Below are 9,617 nucleotides of genomic sequence, written 5' to 3' on the forward strand. Positions count from 1 at the left end.
GCGCCATCTTGGTGAGCATGTCCACCACCACTAGGACCGTAGTGAAACCGGACGACGGAGGCAGTTCCATCAAGAAGTCCATGGACACGGCTCCCCAGGGTCTGTCCGGGGTCGGCAATGGCTGTAGCAAGCCTGGAGGAGCTCCCGTCGCTGATTTGGCCTGTCGACACTGCACACATGACGTGACGTACGTCTGCACGTCGTGTCGCAGGCGAGGCCACCAAAACGTACGGGAAACCAGGTGCAAAGTTTTGAACAGGCCAAAGTGTCCCGCTGCCAGAGTGTCATGACATTGGGAGAGAACCAATCCACGGAGCGGTCCTGCAGGCACGTAGAGCCGATCCCGATACCTCAAAAGGTCCTTGTCAAAGGTCCACGGGGATGTCGGCCCTACCTCTGCCCGCCGTTGTTCCACCCACTCGTCGTTTCGCTGCGCATTCCGTATCAACGACCGTAAATCCACGGGTTCCTGGATTGCAGCGAAGGACTCGACGGGTAGGACCGTCCGGGGGGGCAGTGAGTCAGCAGGGTCTGAGTACTCTGGCTTTCTAGATAGGGCATCCGTCCTCTGGTTCAAGGCACTGGGGATATACGTGACCTTGAAGTGGAACTGGGCAAAAAACAGAGACCACCGGATCTGGCGCTGATTGAGGTTCCGCACTGTTGTCAAAAACTCCAGATTCCGATGGTCTGTCCGGACTTCGACCTGATGTCTGCCCCCCTCCAGGTGATGTCGCCAGGCTTCGAACGCCGCCTTGATAGCCAGCAACTCCTTCTCCCAGATGGTATAATTGCGCTCGGAAGGATTGAGTTTCCGAGAGTAATAAGCGCAAGGGAAAAGGGTGCCATCAGGGGCGTGAGCCTGCAATAACACCGCCCCACCGCGATGTCGGACGCATCCGCCTCGACTACAAAGGGGCGATGGGGATCAGGGTGTTTCAAGATCGGCTCCTTTGTAAAAGCGCGCTTCAAGGCCACGAACGCTTGTTGTTCCGTGGACCCCCAGTGAAACGGCACTTTCTTTTGCAGGAGCCGAGTGAGGGGCGCGGTCAAGAAAGCAAAGCCGGGGATGAAGGACCGGTAGTAGTTGGCAAACCCGAGGAGTCTCTGAACGTCTTTCATCCATCGAGGAGATTGCCAACTTCGTAATGCCTCCACCTTGCCTGGCTCCATCGCAATTCCTTCAAGGGATATACGGTGCCCCAGGAACTCGATGGTGGTCTGCCAGAACTGACACTTCTCCAGCTTGGCAAACAAGCGATGCTTTCGAAGGCGCTGCAAGACCTGACGCAAGTGCTGTTGATGATCCTTCCGAGACGTAGAGTAGATCAAGATGTCGTCCAGGTAGATGACGACAAACTGATCCAAAAGGTCCCGAAAGATATCGTTCATAAAATGTTGGAAGACAGCTGGGGCATTGGTCAACCCGAATGGCATGACCGTATACTCAAAATGTCCGTATCGGGTGCCAAAGGCTGTCTTCCATTCGTCCCCCGCCCTGACTCGAACCAGATTGTAAGCTCCACGTAAGTCCAGTTTTGTAAACACCATGGCCTCCCGGAGCCGCTCCAACAACTCGGGAATCAGAGGCAACGGGTAGCGATTAGGGATCGTGATGGCGTTCAAGCGCCGGTAATCGCAACAAAGTCTTAGATCCCCGGTCTTCTTTTTGACGAACAAAACCGGGGCAGACAAGGGCGAAGACGAAGGCCGGATAAAACCCCGGGCAAGGTTCTTGTCAATGAAGTCCTGCAATGCGTCCAACTCCGGTTCAGACATGGAGTATAGGCGGCCCGTCGGGAGTTTCGCATCAGGTACCAGGTCAATGGGACAGTCGTAAGGCCGGTGCGGTGGCAGTTGATCCGCCTCCTGCTCACTAAACACGTCCACGAACTCCGCTAAATCCGGCGGCACTGTCACCTCGGCCGAACTGGGTACCTGAGCCGCGCAAACATGACGGGTATGGTCCACGCATTGCAAGGACGGGAACGAGATGCGGTTCTGCGACCAGTAGATCTGGGGATCGTGTGCCCGCAGCCAAGCCAAGCCCAACACCATGGGGAAATGCAGACCCGAAGCCACGTAAAATTGAATGGCCTCCTCATGCTCCCCGAGGATCAGGCACAAAGGCTGCGTGGCATTCTTGATGGGCCCAGACAGAAGCACCCAACCGTCAATGGTCTCCACTCGCATCGGAGGGTCTACCGGGCACAGAGGGACGTGATATTTCGTGACAAACACTGCATCCATAAAATTCGTGGTAGCCCCGGAATCGACCAAGGCATGGGCTGGAATTCCCTGCGGACTACCCGACAAGAGAATGTGCGCTGCAAGAATCAGATGTCATGGAGGCCCCTCCGCCTCTGTTCCGGCCTGTGCCCGACCCGAAGTCTCCCTCAGATTGTGTCCCGCCCGTTTCCCGACACGTTGCTGAGGGGAGGCCGCAGTCCGCACAGCCCCCCTACCCTTTTTGGGGCAAACCAAAGCCAAGTGTCCAAAATCCCCACAGTAGAAACACAACCCCCCTGCACGCCGTCTGTCCATCTCCGTGCGCAACAAGCAGGGTTTGGCGGCACCCAACTCCATGGGCTCCTCCCGTGCAACTGCAGTCTCGTGAGGGACCGGCACCCTACTGGTCTCCTGGGACATGCGGCGAGGCCTCCGCCTCTGCAGCCGGGCATCTATCCGGAGACACAAATGAACCAACGCGTCGAACGTTGGAGACCTGTCCACCCTCACAAGCTCGTCCTGCAGGCCATCTGATAGGCCGTCCTGGAAAGTGTCCATAAGAGCTGGCTCATTCCAAGCAGAGTCCTGACTAAGCAGACGGAATTCGCTGACATACTCCTGCAAAGAACCACGCCCTTGGTGCAACTCTTTCAGGAGTCTGGTGGCTGTTTCCCCCTTAATGGGATCTTCAAACATCAGCCGGAGATGGTTACAAAAACCCTGAAAATCGTCCAGCAGGGGGCTCGGTTGGGAGAGCAATGGAGTGGCCCACCTCGCTGCTGTGCCTGAGAGCAAGCTGATGATAAATCCCACCTTCGTCCGGTCGGTGGGAAAGTCCTCCGCTCTCAAGCTGATAAACAGCTGGCATTGGCCCAAGAACGCTGCAAACATTGCTTGTTTGCCATCAAACTTGTCTGGTGTAGCCACTGGACATTTCCTCCTTGGCTGGAGGGGGTTTGCAAGCCTCTGGAGCTGAGAGACCTGACCAGCCAGCAAAGCAATCAGTTGAGCCAACTGGGCCGTCTCAGCCTGTAGGTGCTCCATTGCAACTTAATGGAGTTTTGTTTGGGGCAGGAATCAATCTGTTCCGACCCACTCCTCTTGTATACCAAGACACTCCAACACAAAGTCTCTTCAAAGATGTTTATTGACATACAGGTTCCACCTTGGCAGAAATCCAGCCTGCCAAGGTCAAGATAGTACTCTGGGCAGCAATCCAGCTACAGCGACACCCCTTGGCAGCAATCCAGCTACCAAGCTCCAGATAATCACCTTAGCAGCACTCCTGCCTGCCAAGGTCCAGGGAACAGATTGACAGCAATCCAGGTAAAACCTTTAGCAGCAATCCAGCCTGCCAAAGTACAACACAGATCTGAGCTTCTCCAACTCCAATGATCAGTTGATTCCTGCAAAGGGTGTGTCCACAAGCAGTCCCTTTATAGTCTGGAGAGGAGTCTAATGATCAGCAGCTGAGAGCCATTATCTCCTGTAATTGCTCAATTGCTCCTTACGGGTAGCACGTCGGTAACGAGCATCTAATAGCTCACTGCTGATGTCTGACTCACTGTCCTGTGACTCCTCCCCACTGCTCCAAGGCATGACAGCAGGAGCCCCCTTCCTTTGGCTTTCACCACTGCTCCATGCCTCAGGCGCCCCCTGGTGGCCAACCAGCCTCTCTGCACCCTGCTCAGCGTCGGAACCCTGTCCAGGGTCCCCCACCTCCTCTTGAGCCGACTCAGAGGACACCTCGCTGTCGGAGTCTGGTGGCAGCGGCAACGGCAACGGCTGGGCCACAACAGATAGGATATGTGTCTAAAGTAAGTTTATAACAGCACACAGTTTTAAACAACTAAGTTTGTATTCAGTTATTTCTTACAATAATTTCATGTACTTAGTGGATATTCATTTGAAATATTTATTATTTTTAAAAAGCATAAATTAGAATCTTTCATTGTTTTACAATTTAGAACATGTGTGGCATTTTAATAACAAAATATAGTTTTGCAACAGTGCAATGTAATGAATGATACAGAAGAGATAAAACATGTTCCATGTATGAAACTTCTGGATGGGAAGGGTCAAACCAATGAGATTTTGCTGCTATTCAAAAAACATTTCCAATCAGTCCTAGGCATTCTAATCAATATGTAATTTATGTGGTTGCATCATATCACTTTCATCAAACTTTGCCTAAATTTCTTATTTTGTCCCATTACCAACTGTAGTAATATTATACTTTCTGATTAGGTTTTTTTTAGGTAATTCTCTTTATTCTTTTAAAAATAAACCAGTGGTGAGTTCCTACAGATTTGGACCGGTTCAGCTGAACCAGTAGTAACTTGGCGGCCTGGATTGCTGGAACCAGCAGCAACCCAGGTCTGCCACACCCCCAAACTGGTCCTCCCGGTGGCACCATAGGGACCGCCATCTTGTTTTTTTGCTTCTGTGCATGAGCAGAGCAATTTTAGTTGTACTGCACATGCATGCACAGTGCACATCAAGCATGCATGGTGCATCCCTGAGTGAACCAGCAGTAGTCTCTGCCAGAACCCACCCCTGAAATAAACCTATGCTAAAGTAAAATGTTAAATAATTAATAAAGAATTATTACTCTAATTAATCTAATTTACATTTTCTGATTTCACACATATATAAGAACACAAATAACCCTTGGGTTGATTTCTTCTGTCAAATTTGTGATATAGTTCTCAGCTCAAACGCTTTTGCATCACAAAAGAACTAATTCATGCAAAATCCATCTAAGTAATATTGAACTGTGTGCATGCATACATATGCTTTCTCCTCTTTCATTTGGACATCTAATAGCTGTAACATCACTTTGTTAGTTGAGAGCCTATGGGAGATGCCTTTACATTCAGCACAGTGGAAGTTCTATTATTAGGATATGCCAGATTCTCTTCAGAAAAAGAAGGGTTAATGTCTTGGGTGGGTAATTCTTGTCTGCTGTTCCTGAACTTGAAGGTTATTATCAGAGAGTTATTTCACCAAAGTTAGCTTAAAAAAAAAAAGCTAACTTTGAAGTATAGTCACCCATCAAAATTTTAAAAACTAAAGGTCAGAACATTTAATCTATTTCATTATTAACTATAATGAGCTGATAGTAAATTAAAATAACAGTCTGAGTTATCAGTAGATAATCACCATATTTTTCAGAATATAATACACATTTCCCCTCCCCAAAAGAGGGTGAAAATTTGGATGTTTCTTATACACTGAATGTAGCCCCACTCACCTGCCGGCCCCCACCCGTGACCATTTTTGGCTTCTACACTTTGTATTTTAGACCTGTTCCAGGCTGCATGGATTGCCACAGACCATCGCCACCTCTGTGCCTTGAATTTTTGACCTCCGCATGCCCTGTTTTTGGCCTCTGCGCATCACATTTTCTGGCAGTTCTAGGTGGCGGGGTTCTCTGCCACCAATCCAGTTAAGACGCCAAAAAGGCAGCCTGAAAGAGCTGCTGCATGGACGGACCAGTTCCATGCTGCACCTGCTGTCTTCTCCGGATCTCCCTGTGTATAATAGCTGCATGTTTTAACCTGCGTTTTAGCCCCAAAGAGGTGTGTGTGAGTGAAATGTGTGCACTCACAACCAGCGAACCAGTTCACCCCTGGGAATAGTTGATTGGGGGTATTCCAGGAGGCCGATCCACCAGCCAATCAGCTGCTCATGTTGAATCAGGCTGTGATAATATGCTGAAGCTGACCAGGCTGTTTGCTAAGGACGCTTGCCAGATAAATATTGATGGATGCTGGTAGGCAGGCAGAATTTTTCTTTTTCATTTTCCTCCCCAAAAACTAATGTGCGTCTTATACTCTGAAGCATCTTATACTCCAAAAAATATGGCATCAGCAACTACATCATGTCTGAGTTTATAGTATACCTTCACTGAGACAAACCTCTGCTTACTTCCATCTTCTGTGGAAAACTCATCCTCTAAGGAGAGTGCCTGTTCTGAATCCCAACCTTATTGAGCATAATAATAGAAGCTGTAAAGCAGGCATGTCCAAAGTGTGGCCCGGGGGCCAAATGTGGCCCTTTTTCAAATTTCAAGCGGCCCGCAGCCTCTTCTCCCCACTGGAGTTATTTGTTTAGTCTTTCATAAAATACCGTATTTTTCAAAGTATAAAGATGCATCTTTTTCCCCTCAAAAAAGAGGCTAAAAATCTGGGTGCACCTTATACACTGAATACAGCATTTTTTGCCTCCCAAAACTCTGCCCCCTTCACCAAAATGGCTGCGCATAGTCTTTAGGAGGTCATAGTCTGTGGAGGGCATAAATGAGCAAAAAAGGGCCATTTTTTGCTCAACTTTGCCCCACCTAGCCCCCAGGAGCACTCTAGAAGCCTCTTAAAGGCTATTCATGCCCTTTAAAAAAAAGGCCTATTTTCGTGAAAAATGGGCCATTTTTGGGAGAGTGCAAAAACTTTTTTTTTAATTTGCCTCTTCAAAATCTTGGTGCGTCTTATACTCCGAAAAATATGGTAGTTAATTCACATTTAATGTTAAGGGTTCAAAGAATGTCAGGCTGAATGATCGGCCCCACACATTTTCACATCACCAAATCTGGCCCTCCTTGCAAAAAGTTTGGACACCCCTGCTGTAAAGGAAGCAGACTCACATGTTTGCAGAAAAAGATGCTCTTTTTTTCAGATGATTAGAATCGTGTAACTTCATTTGCTGTTCCAAACTCTGTCCGCAGTTATGAAATAAACCTTATGGCAAGATCATACAAAGGCTGGCGATCTGGCAACTTCTTGCTTCTCCTACTCCATTTGGGATTGCAAAAGTAAAATAATGTTCTGATTGCACTAGTAGAGATATGGATCTTGCTTTCTCTTGTATCTATTAGGAATGCAAGACCCATGTGCCCTACTAGTAGGAACCATATACAATTGTTTTACTTTTCCAAACTGTATGGCTCCTTACAATAGCAAGGAACAGATACCAATTGATCCTTCCTCTCCCCCAAAATGAAAAAAAAAAAGATTTACTCCATCATCCCAACAGTGTTTTTTTTTCAAAAGACAACTGAACTTTGTTTTTTTCCTTGAAGATGTTTCGCTTCTCATACAAGAAGCTTCTTCAGTTCTGACTGAATTCTTGGATGAGAAGTGAAATGTCTTCAACGAAAAAACAAAGAAAGTCCAGTTGCCTTTAAAAAAAACACCTTTGGGACAACCATGTCCTGGATGATTGAGAATCTCCATAGACAGATTCCATTATGTAGCACTGGCAGCAGAATGAAATGCAAACTTGTTTCTATTATATATACAGTTTGCAGTTGTTATATTTACTTTTACAGGCCTTTTCTATTTTCTGCAATAAACAGAGCTTGTCAATAGGTTTCTTCTTGAATTACTGCCTGCAAAGCTTTTAGCTTCTTACCAGTTGAGTAAAATCTGAAAGTAGCACAGATGTCTACAGCATTCTTGCCATAGTTTCTAACCTATCCTTGTCAACAAAACAGTTATTTTCCAGGTTAAAACAAAGAATATCTAAGAGTCCCTGATATAATTCAACAATTAGAATTAGAATTCAAACCAACAGCCAGGCATCTACCACACAACACCCCAGACTTAAAAATTCTTGATTAGAAATGTAAACAAAAATCTCGACAGTGAAAATTACAATACCTGGAGACAGAAGAGAAGATAAAGAAAGAAAAAAACTGGAGAAAATAACAAAATACAAAGACCTGCAAATAGAAGTAGAATGACTATGGTGAAAGAAAGGAAAGATTATACCAAAGGTAAGACGCATTTTGGGTGCAATTCCATAACATCTGGAGCATCACTTGAATATCATCAGCACTGACAAAATCACCATCAGTCAAATGCACCATCAGCTTTACTTGGAATAGCTTACATCCTATGACTATATCTTTCATTCCAGGTATTATCCCAGGTCCTTGGGAAGGACTTGATGGATGGATAAAAATGCCAAACCAAGTCTAAACATCTAGCTGATTATGGGAACAATCATAATAATAATACAAATCCAGAGTGTCTTGCTTTTAAATTATCTAGATTTTCATATAAACAATTATCCAGAATTTTCTGCAATATTTAATGCTATAACACTTCACTCAATATTTCTTAAATTCTCCTAGTAGGAACTACTATCATAAATTTTATTCTGCAGGAAATCAAATGTCAATTTACTTTGTGCAATTCCTTCCACTTTAGTCAAGTAATCTTACAACTTTTTCTTTTTTCAAAAAAAAGTCTTGTTTTGCTTGAACAAGCATTCCAGAATTAACTTCAACATTTTGCTTTAAGCTAAATTCAGTGACAACTCAGCTGAAGCAATTTCATCAAGCAAACCAAGAAGACCTTTGCACTAAAAGAAATCTTGTGTCTGACCCAGAGCAAAGCACAAATCCTACTGGCTTTATAACTACATACTGTTCCACTATTGCTGAGAAAACTCCCAGGAAGCTTTAAGTAGAGTATTATAAATGATAGACTGTACATTTAATACAGTTATAAACCTCAATGCAAGGGTGTTTTTTTTCAACTGACAATATAATGAACCACTGATTTTCTAGAACAAATAAAAGATTGAGTGTGGCCCAGAGGTATTTTTAGACCACCTTTATTCAAACACTATTTACAGAAAAGAATTGAAATAATTATCTTGTAATTTATATACAATAAGGATACAATGCCTCTTATAACACAATTAAGACAGCACTGAAAAGCAATTATAATCTTCCATTTTCCTTAGCTTTCATCTTACATCCTGTAATGATATAATCAGCAATACACATTTTTGTTACTTTATTGTAAGTCATATCAATTAAGAGTTCTAATTAAGTTTAATATAATGGCTTACCATGATTTTGGAACTCTATTTGCTTAAATCATTGTCAGAATAAATCTTAAAGTCTAAAGATACATCTACAAGTGTAGAGAAATTTCATTCATTTTCAAATGCACTTTGAAGCGTTTAATCTTTACTTCTATTGTTATACCCCATTATTACAATGGATGAGGGGAAAAATAATGTTGCACTTGAAAATTTATTTTTTTTCTATCTGCCTCTATGTTTTGATGCATTAGGAAAACCTTACATAGAATTGAAAATACTATAGTACCTTTAGTTAGTAGGAGACGAACAAAACCTTACAAGGTAAGTTGAACCTACCATTTAACAGATTTTCTGCTTGACAGTACTAGTGAATCATTATGTTAAATCCTATATAGAAGTGTCAACTGGAGCGATAGAAATAAGCAGCATTTTCTCTCCTTAGTTTCAGAACATATGTCATTGCTAATAATTTAAATCACAGTAAATTGGTCTTATCTGAACATTATACAAAGGCAGAATTGTTGAAAATCCTGATTTAAAAAGGCAATGCTGCT

Source organism: Natrix helvetica (assembly GCF_964273705.1).
Source record: "Natrix helvetica genome assembly, chromosome: 3".
Classification (NCBI taxonomy): domain Eukaryota; kingdom Metazoa; phylum Chordata; class Lepidosauria; order Squamata; family Natricidae; genus Natrix; species Natrix helvetica.